This window comes from Elaeis guineensis, chromosome 1, assembly GCF_000442705.2.
Source record: "Elaeis guineensis isolate ETL-2024a chromosome 1, EG11, whole genome shotgun sequence".
Lineage (NCBI taxonomy): Eukaryota > Viridiplantae > Streptophyta > Magnoliopsida > Arecales > Arecaceae > Elaeis > Elaeis guineensis.
Genome location: NC_025993.2, coordinates 8260447 through 8280515, shown reverse-complemented (window position 1 = coordinate 8280515; position 20069 = coordinate 8260447). Strand labels below are relative to the sequence as shown.

General features: G+C 38.9%; 1 pseudogene; it reads right to left on the bottom strand.

Moving 5' to 3' along the window:
- Positions 1-10273, bottom strand: part of LOC105036994 (ABC transporter D family member 1-like) — a 54995-nt pseudogene extending 44722 nt beyond the window's left edge.
- Positions 10274-20069: the final 9796 nt, after the last annotated feature.

The window sequence follows — 20069 nt, the reverse complement described above, 5'->3', positions numbered from 1 at the left end:
TCCGTACCCGATCCGAACCGATCGATACACCCCATACTGTATCAATGAAGAACCGGTCTGGTTTAGACTGAATTTTCGAAAAACAGCACGAACCGCATCGAACCGATTGATTCAATATGGTTCACGGCTGAACTGCCCGAAATCGGACAGTATGCATTGGTTCGGCTCGCTTCAATCTTGAATCGAGCCGTACCATGTTGATGATGTGGGGGGAGTGGGTGGGTGAGGGTGGGCCAAGGAAATCTGGAGGCTGCCTTGAAAGGCAAAGCCTCACCTTACGGATCATACAGAAGTTTTCTTCTCTGTGACTCCAATGACACGACGACGAAAGGCCGAAAAAAAATCCCATTCTCTGGCTCTGCGATCGTGACGACAAATCGTGACTTGGATATATTTTGACCGGAAGCAAGATAATCCACCATTCTCTGGCTAAATAAATTGAAAAAAAATAGCAAGTAGAAAAATAAGAAAAAATCATGCAAAATTTTGTGATTTCGGTATGATTTCATTTTTATGTTGTAGATCTTTGGATGATCTACACAATGACGCTAAAATTATTAATTTTCATTAACAATATATGTTTTAAAAATATATATATTTTAAAAAAAAATTCAAAAAAAAATTGTAAAATCAGAATATTGTTTAGGATGATTCAGACTACTTATAATAAATTTTGTCTGATTGTGAAGATTTTGATGTATGATGTGTATAGTAGTTTAGACTTAATTTCGAATAAAATAAATAAATAAATAACATCTAACGCATGTTAATGGGCTTAGAAAAATATATATAGCATCCGTGACATATTTCTACTTGGATCTAAGTTCAAATATTCTTTTAGAATTTTTGATTACTTAAATAATAAAAAATACGTAAGCAATTTTAAAAAAATCTAAAATTAGTAGTATATTTTAGTTAATTCAGAAGTATTATTTGAAGCACATAACATATTTTTTAAATTAATAAAATTTAAAATTATTATTAAAAATTTAAATATATATATATATAAATTATAAAAAATTAAAAATATGAAATATATTAATCAATTTTTTTATGATAAAAAATTATAATATTTTTACATAACTATTAAACTGATATTTTTTGTTAAACTTGCAGAAATGAGTAAGAAAAAAGATATAGGCATGACATTGGTTGGGAATATGGTGAAATACTTCGGCTCGGCACCATTAAAGATACAAATGATGCTACACAAAGTTCAAGCAAGAGTCATGATAGTAATCATGAATCTGATGATCAAAGTGAGACTGGAGGATATGAGACTATTGTTCATAAGATGCAACACAGGATGGTATTCGATTCATCGGTAAGTCCCAATTTGTACATGCCATAAAGATAGGACCACAGTGCACAAACCGATAAACCTCGTGAGCATACGACTTCATAGAGATGACAGCCTCCTAGAGATCATCCAACACATGATGTAGCTGCAGATAACCTTGCATGTGAAGTAGGATCCATGGGTGTATCTGGATCATCCTCGCATTATGGATCCTATCACACACAGGCAGCTTATGATCCATATGAATATGGATATAGTGCATCCAAGACATAATCTTTCAATGGCTACTATCCTATGCAATCCGGAGCATCTTATATATTGGATTTTACTATCAGCATATTTGAATGGATCCCTCCACAATCATACCATATCCCGAAGATACCTTTCAGAGCCAAAGTTTAAACGAGAGATCTGAGGTATTTTACAATCCAGAAAAGATACCTTACAGGATGAATATTCAGAACTGCAATGCTGCTTGGTTAGAGGGATAGACTAATATTCCTCCGAAGTATATAGATGATCCAGATATCTACAAACGTTACAAACACTTGACGAGATATTAGATAGTAGAGATCTTGAGATTAGTATATTATTTTTTTAATTTTATACTTTAGATTCATTTAATGTGCTATTTTAGACGTTTTTTGTTTTATTTCAGGACGATAGACTTATTGTGTAACATAAATAAATAGTAATTTGGATCTAAAGTAGTTTAAAAATTAATAAAAAATAAATATTAAAATAAAAAAGATTGAAAAAATAAAAAAATCGTATGCCAATACGAAACCGGCAGCTGTTAGATGTATGCCTTAGAACCCAAATTGGCCGACACATGTAACTTTTCTAGTGACATAATTTTGTAATTGAATAATATAAATAAAGTTAATTCTCATTCATGTAGAGTCATGTGTTCATGAATCGTCTAAAAAATTAAAAAGATGATAATACATATTCTCAAGAGTCGAGAATTTGGGACATGTGTCATTGATGATTAATTCCTAAATGCTCCTGATCGATGGATCATCACGAGGCGGTGATTAATCCGATAAGATTGGTGCACGGATCGCTTTCATCGAGATAGACAAGTCTCAAGTCTATAGTGTGGGGATACTAAAATAAGAGTGCAGATGATTGTTAGAGAAAAATGGTATTGAACGTGACCAACACGAGTAGTCACATGGATGTCTATCCACTCGTCGGTGACATACTCGATGCTGTAATGGTGTAAGTAGTCCTCAGACCTGCAATGCCTTGACTGCTCATAGTAGAATTGCTGTACTTTGACTACACATAAACATAATCTCGAACCATATGGATCCTTGTAGTGGACGTTAGCTGCAGTAGGTTCATTATAGAGTAGAATGCGCACCTAGATGGGATCTATCGCCTTGATAGATAACGAGTAGTCCTATATTATTCATGAGACTGAATTCAGAAAACCATAACCATGACAGAGTGAATGATGGAAAAAATTTTCATAGAGTTTTACTTATGAACTCAAGTCAATTGAATATTATATATGACAAATGATGAGGTTTGACGAGTTATCCATGACCTCCGTTTTATCGAGACTCACGATAGAATGATCGAATTACATGGTAACTAACCTAGAGGTTCAATATTTATTCTACTGGATTGCCACTACATACTGTTAGGTGTCACTGATGGATTGTGAGACTCATCGAGCATCGTCTTGATGATCGATGATCTTTGATGGACAGAGTTGGAATTGTTCCAATCCATCGAAAGGAGTTTCAATGATATTATTATAGAAATCAAAGTATATCTCACTACCAGACAAAATAGAACCTATGGGATCACACACAAAAGAGATCTTTGTTCGATCAGATGGTTGATCTGTGATTATGAATCACTGAGGGATCTAATTATCAATATGATTGATAATTGATCCAATGTAATTGTTGCAATTGTCAAACTTACTAAGTGTTAGTAAATTGTAGGAGGATTAATTAGCAATCGAATTGCTAGTTGGCTCAATTTGATTGAGCAATAGGACTGAAATCAAGTCTAATTGAATTGAATTCAATTTAGATTGATTTGAGTTTGATTAAATCAAGCCTAATTAGATTATGAAATAATCCAATAATGAGGAAGACCGATTCCTTGTTTAATTAGGATTTCGATTTGACCTAATTCCTAATTAAATTAGGATTTAACCAAAAGAATTTAATTCCTATTTGGACTAGGAATCCTCTTCTAATTGGGTGCAACCAATCCCTAATTAGTTAGGGATTAGTTAGAACACCAAAAGAGAGTCCAAAGGCATTAGGACTCTATCTTTCCTTGCACCAAGTAAACCCATGCCCAACTAATCTTCCACCGCCCCTTCTCCCCTTGGTTTTTGTGCGAAATAAATCACGCCCCATGCCTTCTTTCCATGAAGTATTACACGCCCCCCAAACTCTATCTATTAGAGTTGGAAACCAATCCTATTACACGCCTAAAACCCTATCTCTAATTCCCTTGAAACGCCAAATAAAAGGGAGTGAAGGGCATGTGGTTTAGGGAGTGTTTTTTTTATGTGAGAATCAAAAAGAAAGAGAGGATGCATGACTCTCTTTGGGCATGGGAATTGGAGTTACACGCTAACTCCTTAGGGGCATGGAAAGGGAAGAAAGAAGGTAGAGTTCCTTCTTTAAGCCATGTTTTTAAAAGAAAGAAAAGGGTTTCTTTTGACGTGGAAAGAAAAGAAAGAACAGTTCTTTCTTGGTGTCAAGATCTATAGTGTAAAGATCTCATGCATGGGTTCTAGGAAGAAAAGGAGAGAGTCTCCTTGTTCTTCATCCTCTTCTTCCTCCTCTACTCCCATCTTCTCTGAGAAAGTCTTGAGAGTAATGATGGAGATCAGCAACATCAACCATCAAAAGTATCTTCTGTAAGGAAGCTAGCATCCCGATGAAGACGCAAGCCTCTGATCGGATTCGAGGGCTTCCTATAGATACCCGTAGAGGCCGAAACCGTATGCGACTAATCAAGGAACCTCGGAGTATACCACGATCATCAGCTACGGAGATCATCGACTGTGCAAAGGTATGGAGATCAAATCTCCGGTATTAGTTTATTTTCAGATCTGATTTTATTTTCAGCATCTTGATCTTGCATGTGATAGATTCTAGGACATCTATAGATTAGATCTATAATGTGCATGATAGATTAAAAAAAATAATCTAGATCTAAAATTTTTACTACGATTTTTTAAATTTCTGCATGCACATCCCGAAAGTTGGACTTCCTTCACACGCCACACCCTACCGACACTCAGTACGGTATGGTACCCGATATCATATTATACCAATTAGGAACAGGTACCAATTCCTAAAACCTTGGCTTGATATTTTATTTGTTTTATGAGATGCAAAGTGGATGCTCTCTAGATACTCACATCTTAACCTCTCCTCCTAAATATGCAAAGTCAAGAGTTGGTCCATTGACTACTTTTTTCCTTTTGTGTGTTGTAATGAATCTTGGAAGGTCCAGACTCTTTTCGCAAAAATTAAGAACAAATTGGACAAACACTAATTTTTACATGTCGATCTCAAGAAACTTGAGTTGGGGAGGCTACATCTTTCATAGGGATAGCAATTATAGTGATCCATTAAGTACTCGACCCGATCCGATCCGAATGGGGCAGATCTTACCTAACCCGAACAGGGCGGGTTTTACCCAACCCAATCAAAAATAGGTATGGATATGGGTTCTAGATAAAATACTCAAAGTGGGTTCAGATCAAATATGGATAATGGTATGATCCGCATCAAACCTGACCCACTACAACCTTAATCTAAATCCCTCCTTTTAAAGTTACAATCATCTTACAATGTTTGCATGATGAGTTCCTTACCTGATCCGACCTGACCCAACTCAATCCGTTTTATCTATCCAACCCATCCCAAGGTGGGTACAAGGTAGGTATGGACATGAAATTTTTGATTGTGAGATGGATACGGGTATGGCTGACCTAACCTATACCAAACCTGTTACCATCCCTTATCTTTCATCTTTATGATGCACTCAATCACACCACTACTTCCATAATACTTCATCAATAAGAGCTCCAACATCAAGCTGTTGGCTAAAGCTTTATGCAAGTTGAAAAAAGAGTTCTTCCAATGGTTAGGAAATCCCTGGTAGTTGGGTTATCAAGGATAAAATGCTTAATTTTCCAAGAAATGTGGCTTTGTTTGAGTAGTATGTTTAATTGAAGAGATTGTTTTCATCACTCATACTTAGCCTTCACTCTGACATATATGGATCCATGGGAACAGCTGGTTTGACCTCACAAATCTAAATTCATGCACCCTATATGAAGACAAATTTCTCTTTCCATATTAGAAAAATCGAACTATTTAAGTTAGGGATACAAGATATAGTCTCTAACATGACACCGAGGAGCATATATGCAAGACATAATAACAACTATACATTACTTGATATTTATTGCTATAATGCTGAACTATAACCAAGAGCAACACAAAATGTAACAAAGCCTTCACGTTAGCAAGAAAAACTTTTCAATGAAACCAATGAGTGGTTCATGATTTTTAAAAAGACCCATGGCCATTGATTGGCAAGGATCAAGTTCCTTATACACAAATCCATCCTTCCACTCCATCATAGAATTCTTTTTACCATGATAACTTCCCCTGGGGCCCCACACAACTAATAACCAGTGGCAGACAATTAGACGCCATAAAGAGAGAAAATAATTGAACCTTCTTTGAATTGAACTCCCAAATGTATTAACTAGACAAGATCCTTTGGCTCGTTAGCACAGGGTTAGGATGCATGATTTTGATCTTGTGAACACTTTGGTGCATGGGATGCTTTGTCTCATTACCATGGATGAAGAACTTAAACGGTCCTTAAAGCCATGGTCTTAAACAACTTAGAAAGCATTTATTTCAACTAAAACAGCAAAATAATATAGATAACATTAATGCATGCCCTAGATGCCCTAAATTCATTGTTTGTGTTTAAAATATAATTCATTTAAATATATATCAACATGTACAGAAACTATGTACATTTGGCCAAATAAGTCAGAATGTAGATCAGCTATCAAAATATCTATACGTGCAGTAGCCAAGTCCTGTTGCACTTGTTGGTTAAAACAAAATAAGGCTAGTCACTGGTTTACCCAAACCAGCTACAGAAACAGATCTAAACTTATTACCAACTCAAGTCAAGATCCAAGATAAAATGGGTTTAATTAATTTAGCTTGGTTACATAAGGTCGGACTAGAGCCGATAGGTCTTTCTCAACAAGATTTTATCTGGCTGGGCTCAAACATAATGGGTTTGAGTAAACTCAGTTATATCTTCGTCATGCTAAAAAACCAAAATTTTTCCTTCTCCTTATTTTCTCTACCACTGTACCAATGACATCATACCATTGCATTTGTTAGCATAATATTGATCATAGTCATTTGATTGTCCAACAAGTGCAGAGTGATAGCATTTGAATATGGTGAGGAAATGAGATCAAAAGTCAAGGAAAAGATTCAGTGAAACCTCTGTCAAAATTTCATCAACAAGTCCCATGGAACTGCTTTAACACCAGACCTTAAGAACTTTGAATTGGATCATACCTTTAGAGGCAGGAATTTGTCAATGAATTTTGAGATGCACGGCAGATTTGTTGGAGAAAATCCTGTGCTTGTAGTTCACAATAAAAACCATGAGAGAAGGTTGGTCTTTCCAGTCTTTGCTAGTCCATCTGATGCATAAATTAATGGGCAACCACAGGCAGTAGTTTCTAACAAATATTGGAGACAGGAGACCAAGTACATTGGAGTATAAATAGGTTCGTACTTCACTAACACACCCAGGGAAGTTTTAGTAATATAAGTGGTTTTAAACTAATACAGGTTATTATGATCCAAAATCCCGGAGTGAGCATGCTAACTCTTGTAGCGAGAATGCATATGTACGGTTGCATTAAAATCAAGCTCACTTGTCCAGTATGTGCCAGTTGTAACCAAACACAGAGAGGTCTTGGCATTTTTTTATTCTAATCAACGGAAATAATTTGACTAAAACTTATAGTCATGTGCAGAACCATATCTGTAATCCTACAGTCCATTGTACTGATTTAACATATGAGCATTAAGCATCTATACATGGGGGTAGAAAACAAGCAAAAACAGAACAGAGCCATTTCATGTACCTCCTTGCAGCCAAAAGCTTGCGGCCATGCTTGGTTAACCGCAACAATTGTAGTGAAGGCATAATTTGAAGATGAAACAACCCTAATGATAAAATCAATTAGCGATGAAATTTGCTCCTAGCATCCAACTGCTGCACATATAAAGAAGAAGAGACCACCAATGTGGCCACACCCATGTTTGGCCCTACAGCAGCAGAAATAGAAAACAAAAGGAGAAAAATGATATATATATCCCTATGGTCATGTAGATCACTCCTAACAAATCATAAAACATAATATAATTTAACAAAGGGTATATCAAGAAAACATGAAGAAAATAATATTAATACATAATATTACAATCACTATGACACCGGAAATATTAGGGGATTAAACAAAAGAGAGGGACGAGATTAGGATAGAGGAGAAGCAAGTAGGAGAAGAAAGATATCAACTGGAATCTAACACTAAATAAAAATAGAAATAATAAGTTATTACCCACATTATCCAGTATTCTAGTAAGTTTTTCCCTTCAGAATTTGGTCCCTCTATGTTGTCACAACCAGATTCAATGGCAAATGAGGGGCAGATTTGGAGTTCATATCAGATATCTTTTACAATATCTCTTACATTTTTCCTCTTTCAAGATTTGAATTGCATACACATGCATGTGTCATATTCATTTAGAATTGGATGTTTTATCTAATAATAGCATGTGTTTGTTGTTGTTACAGCTTTACTTATCCCTTATACTTTTGGCCTAGTTGGTGACCTTTGGCCAAATATGGAAGTTGGTGTACCATCACAAGTGGAAGACAACGAGTACCAACATCTAATTAGGATTCTTAACGAAGTTTTTGGATCATAGTGTTTCATGATTATGCTTCTTTAACACAAAGAAAATATTTGTTGCTTGGCTCATAATGTGGTTAACATCTCATTTACTCTGTTCATTTTAAGTATTTTAAAAAATAACTAATAGAAAAGAAATGGCCTTTATCAACATGTTGTTCAAAGACAGAAGGCCCATCTAGCAAAATTAAGATGCATTCCTACTGTTACTAAGCTGGCAATACAGTTCTAGAAACATACCAATAGCAGCTTCACAAAACATTCTTTAGAATCTCCCAAATATGTCTGATGGTTCTACCTTCATCATATGCATAGCCTTTGTTATTTTATTTTGCTGTGAATGCTAAACTCTAGAGCCTAGACTCTGCAGCAACCCATCATAAAGCATAGATATTTTTATCCCAAAAACATGTCACCTACCATCCTTTGTACAAAATCCACATAATCGATGAATATCTCATGCTTTCTTTTTAGTCTAGATTCTTACTCATCTTTGTATCCTGATCAGCCACTGATTGTTGATGATATTTCACATGTTCTTCACAAATTCTATACACAATTCACAGTCTTCTTCACATATCATATTTAATTTGTGCAAGATCTGTGGGTCAGAGGATCAGAACCTGATCCTAGAATCATATTACTTGAAGCATCTCCATATCCTTTACTTAGTGTTACTCCTTATTCCCTCTGTCTATCTTTACTTAAAGTCTATTTCTGATTTATGACAACACTATATCTCAAGCTTTGTTCCATAAAGGCGTTTAAAATAAATAACATTTCCAAATTCTTTTTAGTGTATTTGCCTGCCTTCCAGAAGAAATCTAGTCTTCTTCTTAGCATCATCTGATAACAACATGATAGCCCACAACTGTTAATAATGCAAGATACGAACAGATCTGCAAGAAGGAAATTCCATGACAAAATTTTTGGAAAAAACAGAGACAAGAAATTTAGCACCAACACCATCCCAAGGGTTCATGAGGATCGCTCAGAAACGTAATAAAAGAATAGGAAGGATAACTATATTGACACAGACAAGTGGCAAGACATCAAAAAAAAAAGATAAACTAAGCGCAACTGCACTATGGATATCATGCACGACACTGTTCAAATGATTCAGAATTGCGCAATATAGCCGTACAATTACGTGCTCCAGCGACAAATCGAGAAGCCCAGACAAATAAAGACCGTGAAACAGTTTTCCTCTCTAGTTACTAGATTCTGAGCAGGAATCAAGAGCAGGCATTTCATGCGGATGTAGTACTCGCTGAGTAAGAGAAGATGCTACCTAACATGACTATAAACGGTATCACGAGATGAATCTTGAGATACCTACGGTTCTGGCACAAGTACGCAGCTCGGATAGGCCCGTCTGGATCCAACCACCTTAATGATTGTAACAAATAAATAATGCCACCTACCAACCTCATTTCCTCACACGAGTTCAAGACAATCTAATGAATCAAAGAAATGCAAGAAGTTCAAGAAATCGAAGAAATCCCAAAAGATAACCATCCTCATTTCCCAAAATCGACCCCTCCTTTAATTAAACGTATCGAAGCCCAAACAATTCAATCAGAAACTAAAGTGAAAACGAAAGAAAGCACAGCATCAAAGGAAAAGAACTGGAGGAGTTTACTTACGTGAGAAGAGGAAATTATAATGGAAATCAAAGCAAGAAAATGGGGGAGACGAGATCCGTCCTCTACCGCTCCGGCTCCCGAAGGAATGAAACGAAAAGACTTGAAAGTGGGGAAAGAAATCTACGATTTCATTGGGACATTAGTAAAAGAGAGGGTGGAAGAGGAGAGAGAGAGAGATACATGGTGGTTTCAGTGGCCGGCAGAGGAATTTAGGAAGGAGGAAGAGGAGAAGACCAAAGAACGACGAGAGTGTGGGAGACGAGGAGCTTTCGGAGTTGGGTCATGGGACGGGTTGGTGGGATTCTTCGTCGTTTGTATCCTGAGGCAGCGGTCTGGTCCCCCGCCGATATTTTTAAGCCTATGCTGGATAGCGGACTGACGTGGTGACACCTGAACCGGACCGGGTTGGGCTATTTTAATTGTTGTGACCAAAAGTTGGAGAGTCTGATTCCTTGACCAACGCCTATATTCGCAAAGGGAATGAAGAAAAATTCATTGGCGGTTCTTTAAGTCTGCCACCATCCGATCAGATTTTGACGGGTTGTTTAGGGAAGGAGGTCAGCGTTCTTAATAACTGTCATACATTACTTACAAAAATTATAATAAAATAATACAGGGAGCTCAACTAGGAAGCTGACAGTAATGCCTTGGATTCTTGCCAACCAACCCCGTTAAATAATATCTATTTCACATTTTTGGCAATCAAGCCACCATCACGAGGTTATGATTCATCATGAGATTTTATTTTTTAAAAAATTAAGATTGAAAACGAAATCTATCTCCGTAAGAAAAAAATAAATAAAAATAAATGAAATAATAGAAAATAAATGAAAGAAAGATAAAAAAATAAAATAAAATAAAAATAAAAAGAAAAAAAATAAAAATTTATAAAATAAAAAAATATATATATATAAAAAGATGAAAGATATCTAATGAGATACGTAATCAGATACAGGTTAACCGACCATCCCATTCTATAAAAATTAAAATATTTTAATTTTATGAGATTAAAAATTTTGCTTATAGTATTATTGTTCATAAAATATACTTTAAAAGATGTATTGCAGTATGTATTAAATGTTGGAAAAAGAAGGTATATTGGGGCTCCAAATTTAGTAGATCCTGAAGTAGCAACCACTCTTATATAAATTATGATAGTACTTTGCAATGGCAAGCATTATTTTGTCAATCAATATTCAGCTTATCAATATAGTTGATTTGTACATGTGCCAACTAATACTGTTGGCAAAATCATTAAATGTTTGATAAAAATGATCTAGATCCGGGCCTCCTGCCATTTTAGTTCTTAATAATAAAAATAATTGATCTTTAATTTACCATGTTGCTGGCATGTTTGCAAAGAATTCATTTGCTTGGATGTGACATTTATCTACATCATGCCATATATTTACTAAAGTGACAGCAGCTTGACATGAGCCTCTAGCTCGTGAGTTCTTTCCTTATAGAAGAGTTTTTATATTAAAAAGAATGCAAGAATTTATGCCCCTTCAGTCGCTCCTAAGGATCATCAATTTGCCGGCAGTTCTTTAATGGCAAAAATAATACCTGGTCCCTGCTTGACATCATCCTGCTTTTTTTTGTCGCCAACTTGAAGTCGTCTTGGCCTATTCATGGAGCTACAGTGTGCCGAAAGATGGTCCCCGCCCTGGTCATCCGAACCGGTTCAGCTTGACAGGCAACCTAACCCCTTGGCTGGTAACCGCGATGACCCAATTATGAGAAGATGGCGGGGTCTCTGCCCATCAAAGTTGCTTGGACCAGCGGACGGGTTATCAAGTCCTGTCTTTGTCAAGGTCAGCATCAAAGCCCACGCTCCACTGTGGGGGCGAGGACCGCATGAGATGAGGTCCGCATTATTGTTGTTGGAAGTAATTCTTTCCGTATCATGAATAACGCATAATCCAATAATATTAAGATATGCAGCATATTTGATGAAGTAAATATTTAATATTATTTTTTTTTATTTTTTATAATAAAAATATTTTATTTTTATATAATAAAAAAATAATATTTTTACTTCTCAATATCTTATATGATTTTTATGAATATATATATATATATGTATGTATGTATGTATGTGTGGTTTCTTATATCTTTATGACATCTTGAATAATATATATAATTTTCTGATGTCTTATAACTTTTTATGAATATATACAATATTCAATAATATATATAATTTTTTATAAATATATATGACAGTCTAAATGATATATATAATTTTTTAATACTTATATAATTTTCTGTAAATATATATATATTCTGAACAATATATATAGCTTATTATGAATATATATGACATTTTGAAGAATATATATAGCTTCCTAACACTTTATATGATTTTTATAAATATATACGACATCCAAAAATATATATGACTTCCAGTAATATATAAGGCATCCTAAACGATATATATGATTTTCTAACGTCTTATATAACTTTCTGATATCTTATATGACTTTCTGTTGGTTGCAAAAGTCATATAAGATATCAGAAAGTCATATATATTATCTAGATTAATATATATTGAAAAAAATTATATAAAATATTAAAAAGTCATATATATTATTCAGAATGTCATATATATTCACAGAAAGTCATATAACATATTAGGAAATCATATATATCATTCACGATGTCATGTATATTTATAAAAATCATATATATTATTCGAAATGTCATATATATTCACTAGAAGTCATACAAGATATTAAAAGTCATATATATTATTCAAAATATCATAAATATAAAAGAAGTTATATATATAGTCCGAATGTCATATTATATATCTTCATGAAAAATCATACAAGTTATCAAGAAGTAATAATACTGTTCCTTCTTTGTTCTATAGAGAAAAAAATATTTGAGTCATTGAAAATTAGAGAAAGAAAAAAGCTGAGCGGTATTAAATATTTATCCCATCTAAGTATACTATGTACCCAATGTTATTGGGTGGTACGCTCCTATTGCATTGCACGCGGTGCACAATGACTTTCTCTTATTGTTGGATGTCCATGAGACAAAGATGGGCTCAGATAAAAAGTTTCTATCAAGACTAGTTTAGCTTCCCTGAAATATTATTTTTGAAAGCTAATTTCTAAAAATATAATATTAAAAAAATAATTTTATATATTTAATCGATTATAGAAAATTGGCTTATTGCAAAATGATTTATATTTGATTGAGTATCCAAGTTATTAAGAAAAGTGTCGAAAATACTTATTATATCCCTAATTTAGAAAAAAAATCTTATCTTATTTTATACATTACTATGGTTTGCAATAAAAAATTAAAATAGTTAAGGATAATTTTGGTTCTAAATAATGATGAAGGAGCGTTTGAGGCATTATGATGGGGATAAAGTTCATCCGATAAATCTTTTTATATATTAAAAAAAAATTCGAACAAAAAAAAGAGCCTCCAATTTTCATCCCATGGAAATTTCAAAAATCCATATCTTACATCGATTTTTTTCATGAAATATGAGAATTGTATTTCTATGGAATATCTTTTATTCAATATTTCTCCTTTGAAAATTTCAATCAAACAAAGAAATTTTTTCACTTCTGATTGACCATACTTTCCTCTATACTTTCATGAATCAAACTAGTTCCAAGAATTTTTTTCTTTCTTAGGTTTGGCAACGTACACCTTTATATTCTTTCATAAAAAATGAAAAAACAAATTTAACATTCCAATAACTTAAGAGTGTTGATGATATTTTGCTAATTGACTACCAAGCTTCATTTTTTTTTTCTTTTTCAAATAAATTATTTTATTATTTTTTTGTAAACTAAATTAAGTACAAAGCCGGCTCAGGTCAGATAGATAAAGAGAAAAAATTGGGCAATTTAGATCGACACCCTCTTGTTCTCATTATCTTCTTATCATGCTCTCACATCAAGTGGTTGAGACCAATACTGAAATGATTATAGCAGAAATATCCATTTCTCATATTCCTCCCTTGCCATTTCTCTCCAACAATGCATCGTTTTTTATTATTGGCCTCCGCTGCCTCCGCTGTCTTCAATTGAAGGAGAAAATGCTCATTTGGATACCCATGGAGAAGACGGACACTTGAAGGAGCCTTTGATTGTATGTATTGTTTTGTTTATGTAGCATATATTATAAAGTGTCTTATTGTTGATCAATAAAATTACTCTCGTAAACTATCGAATCTGATTGTTTGTTGAAGTGAGAATCTAAATATTTGAAGCTGTGCATTTTTTTGTCTCTTTACTTAACTTATAAAATACTACGCATAAGTAATTATGATGTCTTTCATAAAAATGAACTTTAACGAAACACTGTAGACAAGCATTATGTTACCTACATCTTAGATCTTAACTATACTTTTTTTTTATGTGTAGATTTTTTTTTGGATAGAAATTAAAGTATAAGGCTTGAATTAGGATTGAGCAAATAATCAAAATCCAAAAAAACCAACCCAATCCGACCTAATAAATATTGGTTTCAATTAGTTTAAAGATATAAATCGAATGGAATTTGATTGAATTTATAAAAAATTGATTATTTACGATCAGATTCGGTTCCTACATTTTTAACACACATGAAATTGAACCCAACTGATGTAGTATTTCACAAACTCACTTTCATTTTGGACAGTATCATTTAGACTTCAATACTTCGATTAGACTTCATTCTAAAGATTTAGGTTTTTTTTATATTAAATTGACAAAAAAAAAAGTAAGTAAGTTTAAATGGGCTAATGTTGGACTTAAAATTGATATTAGATCAATATTGAAGTCCAAATCGACACAATCCATCCGAACCCACTGCAAATCGTTCACTTCGGATTCCAACGGTTTATACATGATAGACGGTCGGCAGTGGATTGAATTTTTTTCAAGCTGATTAGATTCGATCGGATGAAATTTTTCTCTCAACCTAACCGAATCCGATCCATGCTCGGCCCTAGCTTGAATTCAAAAGCAAACAAGATTATTGAGTCAAGTAATTACAAAACAGAATAGATACCCATATAAGCAATCTCCAAACTAGAAGACCTCCATCCTTAATGGATATAAGAGTAGTTCCAACATATACACAATATAGAATAAAACTAGGTGATATAGATAGAACTGCATGATCTCCACGAAGGTATAGCTCCTTCTAAATCTTGTAAAATCCAGCTTAAAAGATGATATATGCACAGTCAAGAGAATCAATGTGCACAGCTTAAAAACCAATAAAAGATCCTGAGGTATCTGCAGCTTATTCATTATATATATGATCCATCCATAAATACATATAGAAAAGAGTCCAAATCTTAAAAAATAAATTAGCCTGTTGATCAAGTAGCAATACCAACAACATAACCCAGCCCCACACCATGAGAAGCCAGCATTACTCATTAATTCGAGGCAACAGAGACAATTCTCATAGATTAACAGAACAAATGAACCAAGATAAAAAACGGGCACAGAAACCATGTAGTAAGTAATAAAAAAAATAGAGGACTTGTAGAAGTAAGAATGATATCAACCCAAATAGCATTAAATAAAGAAATAATGAAGCACACAAAGTATATGATCAACCATAAACACAGCTTAGTGCCATACAAATAGTACCAATCTGTACTAGTTTCATAGCCCCATATAATGGTAAAGCATCATTGACTGAAACAAACACACTCATAAGTCTTTTTGCATTCAAGAATAGGAGCATCGTTGTTAAACATGCACCACCCCAAAGACATGGCCCCTTGCACAATAGTTGTTAAGAAGTATTGTCTAAGAGGAGACCTGCAAATAGTAAGCATAGAAATCCATAAAAATGATAACTATGAGAATAGGAGACCTGGGTACAATATATTATCATCGATCACCCTAACTCTAGAGAACAACATTGTTAAGATTTGACGCCTCGAGATTCAGCCCACATTGAGCCCACAACGAAGTTCGCAGCGAAAAATGGAGTCCAACGAGACCAAGATCACCTGAAACGGAGCTCGGATGGAGGAGATACGAGCTTTTGAAGTCGGCACGAGAATCGAGGCGGCGAAGGACCGGCGGCGGGCGGCAGCGGCGCGGCCGCAGGCGGCGGCGCGCGGGACATGAGACCCAGGCCTGCGCGGGACGTGCGACCCAGGCCCGCGCGGGACGCGCGACCCAGGCCCAGGCCCACGCGGGACGCGCAACCCAGGCCTACGCGGGATGCGCGACCTAGGCCCATGCGGGACGCGCAACCCAGGCCCGCGGCCCCTTTGCCCCGGTCCACCATGGATCGTGCGGTCCACGGTGGGGCCTGTGGACCGCGTGGGCATTTCCTACGTATTTCTCGTGGTCCACGGCACTATTTCGTGAACCGGAGCGCGATCCGACGGCATGGGTGACTCCCGATCTTGATCGGAAGGCCTGGGACATGATTTGGGTTGATTAAGGAGTCCTAATCATGATCTAAGTCGTGATTAAGATCTATAAAAGCCCTGATCGTGAAACAGAGAGGTGTGGGTTGGTTTTCTCGCGCCGTACAAATCAGAGGAGAGAGAGAGGCTAGAGTGCTGTGAGAGAAAGAGCAGGAGGCTCCTGGACAGCGGTCGCCAGGCTCTTCAGGGGTTCAGGGGGGTCTCCAAGAGAGAGAGAGCTTTTGTGAGGGAAACTTTAGGTGAGAGAGAATTGGGTGTACAAATGTTGTGGGTGAGGTCTCCTCTTGTAAAATTTTTTTTTCAAAGTGAAGTTTGCATGCCCCGTGGAGGCGAGCCCTTTTGTGGCTGATCCACGTATTTTGATTGTTTTCTTTTTATTTTGTTTCTTCTTTCTTCCTGCTGCATCGCGTGGTACTGAAAAGATCTTGGGAGGTGGTGTCTTGACCAGACGTCCACCCAACAAGTGGTATCAGAGCAAGGCGGTACAAGGACGCAGATTGCAGCGGTGGTGAGCAAGACTGAAGATGGAGAAGACAGAAACAATCAAGATGGAGATCAACAAGTTTGATGGTAAGAGCAATTTCTCCTTGTGGCAGGCAAGGATGAAGGACGTGCTCATCCAACAGAGGTTGATCGATGCTCTCTTGTGCGATGAAAAACCGACCATCATGGAGGTGCGAGATTGGAAACGGCTACAGATGCAGGCGGTGAGTACCATCTGTATGTACCTGGCGGATAAGGTGGTGATCCATGTGTTGAGCGAGACTTCCCCGACGGTGCTGTGGTCGAAGCTCGAGGAGTTGTACATGGCGAAGTCTCTCACCAACACTCTTTTCCTCTGGAGGCAGTTTTACCAACTGCGGATGACTGAAGGACAGAGCGTGCAGGAGTATCTGAGCCACTTCCAGAAGATCCTCACCGACCTTCTCAGCGTTGGCGAGAATGTTGAGGAGAAGACCAGGGTGCTGGTTTTGCTGGCGTCGCTTCCCCCTTCGTACGAGTCCTTGATGACTGCTCTTCTAGTGGGGAAGAGCACTATCAAGATGGACGAGGTCACCGCGGCGATACTCCAGAACGAGGTTCTCAGGAGGGAGAACCCAGCTTCGAGCTCTGGTGGCGGTAGCTCAGCTTTGGTGGCTTCTGGAGGAGCAGGAGGCGGTAGACGGAGCGACAGGAGATCGCAACGAGGGCGGTCTAAGTCCAGGAGGGACTTGAGCAAAACCAGGTGTTACCGATGTGAGGAGTTGGGGCATCTAGCCAGAGATTGCCCTCAACTTAAAAATCGGACGGTGGCTGCTGTAGCGACGGCCGGCAGCGATTCAGATGGAGATGTCCTGGAGATATCTGACGAGGTATCTACTTCTTCCCAGCAGTGGATATTAGATTCTGCATGCCCCTATCATGTATGTTGCAGAGAGAAGCAGTTTGACTCCCTGGAGAACAGTAAGGGCACTGTATATCTGCCGGATGGATCGAGCTGTGCGATCAGAGGCATTGGGACGGTCAGCTGGAGGACACATGACGGTGCAGTGAGGAGATTGGGGGAGGTCCGATACATACCCGATTTCAGGCGAAATCTTATCTCACTTAGCAGACTGGATTCGAGAGGCTACAGGACGGTAGCTGGTGGAGGAATCCTGAGGGTGCTACGCGGCGATAGGATTGTGCTGGAGGGGAAGAAGGAGAGCAGAGGATATTATTACCTGGCAGGGAGCCCAATGCGAGGTGGAACTTCGGGAGCCAGGCGGAGCCCAGAGCGAGGTGGAGCTCCAGGAGGCGGATCGGGCATGAGACAGGAGACTCGGGAGGACGAGAGGCGACGTCGCAAGGTGAGATTCCTATTGCCGCAGGACGATGCCCCGAGCAGGTCTCAGGTCAGGAGGAGCACAGCATACGACGGAGATGGGATCGAGCAGTCTGGCTCGACTCCCATGTTTGCCCATCCATGATCAGTAGGCGATTGCCCCAGGGCATGGGGGCGAGGAGATCCAGAAGCTCTCGAAGTTTGGAGGAGGCCGAATATCGAGTCGAGGTGAAGATTGTTAAAATTTGATACCTCGAGATTCAGCCCACATTGAGCCCACAGCGAGGTTCGCAGCAAAAAATGGAGTCCAACGAGACCAAGATCACCTGAAACGGAGCTCGGATGGAGGAGATACGAGCTTTTGAAGTCGGCACGAGAATCAAGGCGGCGGAGGACCGCCGGCGACCGGCGGCGGCGCGCGACCCAGGCCTGCACGAGACATGCGACCCAGGCCCAGGCCCACGCGGGATGCACAACCCAGGCCTGCGCGAAACGCGCGACCCAGGCCCACGCGGGACGCGCGACCCAGGCCCACGGCCCCTTTGCCCCGGTCCACCATGGACCGGGCGGTCAACGGTGGGGCCTGTGGACCGCGTAGGTATTTTCCATGCATTTCTCGCGGTCCACGACACTATTCCGTGGACCGGAGCGCGATCCGACGGTATGGGTGGCTCCCGGTCTTGATCGGACGGCCTGGGACGTGATTTGGGTTGATTAAGGAGTCCTAATCATGATCTAAGTCGTGATTAAGGTCTATAAAAGCCCTGATCGTGAAACAGAGAGGTGTGGATTGGTTTTCTCACGCCGTACGAATCAGAGGAGAGAGAGAGGCCAGAGTGCTGTGAGAGAAGGAGCAGGAGGCTCCTAGACAGCGGTCGCCAGGCTCTTCAGGGGTTCAGGGGGGTCTCCAAGAGAGAGAGAGCTTTTGTGAGGAGAACTTCAGGTGAGAGAGAATTGGATATACAAGGTGTTGGGTGGATGTCTGGCCAGGACACCACCTCCCAAGATCTTTCCAGTACCACGCGATGCAGCAGGAAGAAAGAAGAAACAAAACAAAAGGAAAAACAATCAAAATACGTGGATCAGCCACAAAAGGGCTCGCCTCCACGGGGCATGCAAACTTCACTATGAAAAGAAAATTTTACAAGAGGAGACCTCACCCTCAACCCTTGTACACCCAATTCTCTCTCACATGAAGTTCCCCTCACAAAAGCTCTCTCTCTCTTGGAGACCCCCCTGAACCTCTGAAGAGCCTGGCGACCGCTGTCCAGGAGCCTCCCGCTCCTTCCCTCACAGCGCCCTCGCCCCTCTCTCTCTCCTCTGGTTCGTACGGCGGCGAGAAACCGAACCGCAGCCCCTCTCTGTGCCTTACAGGCCTTTTAAAGGCTTAAACAAGGTTAAAACACGATTAGAGAAGGATTAGGAATCCTAAACAAAGCCAAAAACCCCTCCGGACCGTCGGATCAAGACCGGGAGCGTCCTCGACCCTTAGATCATGCTCCGGTCCACGAAATAGGGCCGTGGACCGCGAGAAATGCGTGGGAAACGCCCACGCGGTCCACAGACCGCTCCGTGGACCACCCGGTCCACGGTGGACCGGGGATGGGCCAGCAGGCCGCTGGGTCGCGCGTCCCGCGCGGGCCTGGGCCTGGGTCGCGCGTCCCGCGCGGGCCTGGGTCGCGCGTCCCACGCGGGCCTGGGACGCGCGTCCCGCGCGCCGCCGCCTGCGGCCGCGCTGCTGCCGTCCGCCGCCGGTCGCCGGCGGTCCTCCACCGCCTCGATTTTCGTGCCATCTTCGAAAGCTCGTATCTTCTCCATCCGAGCTCCGATTCAGGTGATCTTGGTCTCGTTGGACTCCATTTTTCGCCGCGAACCTCGCTGTGGGCTCAATG